This window comes from Chelonoidis abingdonii, chromosome 26, assembly GCF_003597395.2.
Source record: "Chelonoidis abingdonii isolate Lonesome George chromosome 26, CheloAbing_2.0, whole genome shotgun sequence".
Taxonomy (NCBI): Eukaryota; Metazoa; Chordata; order Testudines; family Testudinidae; genus Chelonoidis; species Chelonoidis abingdonii.
In genome coordinates this window covers 9,992,062-9,993,611 of record NC_133794.1, presented here as the reverse complement: position 1 = coordinate 9,993,611, position 1,550 = coordinate 9,992,062, and positions in this window count along the sequence as shown.

Here is a 1,550-nt window from a genome sequence, read left to right as displayed (position 1 = left end):
GAAGAGCAGCGGGTGTGGCAGGGGGGTTGTGTGTCACCAATCGGCTGTTCCCCCCCCCGTGCACGGATCCCAGTGGGGGGGGGAGCGGGAAGGTCTCCACGACGGCAGGGTTGGGTCTGCTGGCACGGTCTGGAATGCAGGCAGTGAAGGCACTGTGTATCCCGCAGGGCGGACAGGGACAAGGCGGTGCCAGGTCCCCTCGGGCTGTAGGCGCGTGGGACGGGTGGACACAAAGTGGAGTCTGGAAGCACAAGACGTCACTGGTGACGCAGAAAAGCGGCACGAGGCTTTTGAAAGGGGGGCCAGGGCCGAGTCCAGAGTCCTGACCCAGGCGAGTCCACGTACTTAGCATCTAATAGGAAAGGTCAGGGGCCGGAGCAGAGACCACAAATCCCCCCCAGTCCAAGCTGGAGTCCAACATGAGCAGCAATCCTGTCCGGCAAAGCTCAAGCAGGGAGAGGATTAAGGATCCTAGAGGTTTCCTGGAGCTGCGTCCTGGCACGGAGTTCGTGGCCAACCTTTCCCCTGCCCAAAATCCCGCCAGCCAGTGCATGATGCAGCGTATCTCCTGCCTCATCCTCCCGTTGGAAAGTCACGGATTCCTGCTAGGTTTGTCTCATTAGATCCTGCTTTTTTTTAGTGTTTCTTTTTTCTTTTTTTTGGACTTTTTCCTTTTTTATAAAACCCAGGAGAAAAAAAGGCAAAACACAATAAAATCAACTGTGTGTGTGTGGGGGGGGGGGGTTGTGTTTTTTGTGGCGGTTTTTTTTTTCCTTTCTTGTAAAGCAACCCCTCCCCCCCGGAAAAAATCTGCTCTCCTACAGTGCATTCAGGGCGTGGAAAGCGTCCGGAGGGGGCGAAAAAATGGGCTGAATCGGTCGGAGCAGTAAAACCAAACCCCGTCAAAATAAAAATTGGTTCAAATGTTGCATATTTTTCCTAAAAAAGAAACGAAAGAAAAAGGAAGGAACAAAAAAGTATCCTAACGTGACAAAGAAATGACAATTGTCCCAGAGATTGAATCTGGCAGCCCTCCAAATGCCGCGGGCAGCCAGATCCACCCCCCCTGGCAAGCCCTCTCCTTAATAGACCACCAAAATAAAAAAGGGTTTCTTCAAAAACAAACCACAAAATAAAACAAACACATTTTTTTCCTCAATATTAAAATTAGGCCTCAGTCCATCTGTCCGTCCGCGCGGAGGATCTGTGACCAAGCCCCTCATCACCCGCTTTGGTCCTTGGTGAGCAGAGTCTAATTGCCGTTTTTTTTGTTTTTTGTTTGTGTTTTTTTTTTACAAAACTGTTTTCTTGCAAAAGAAAGAAACGAATGAAAAAAAAAATATCGGATCGACCTTCTAGATGCAGCAACAAATCAAAGAAGGAGGTGGCGATCTCCTCAGGGCGAGTGCTCGGAGCAAGAGACGGCCTGGTCCATGCTGAAGAGGGAAGAACGGTTCACTGATATAGGTTTGCAAGAGCGAAAAGACAGGCCCTATACCATCCAATCCCCCCCCCCTTGAAAAAAAACCAGCCAGTCCCCTGCCCTGGAG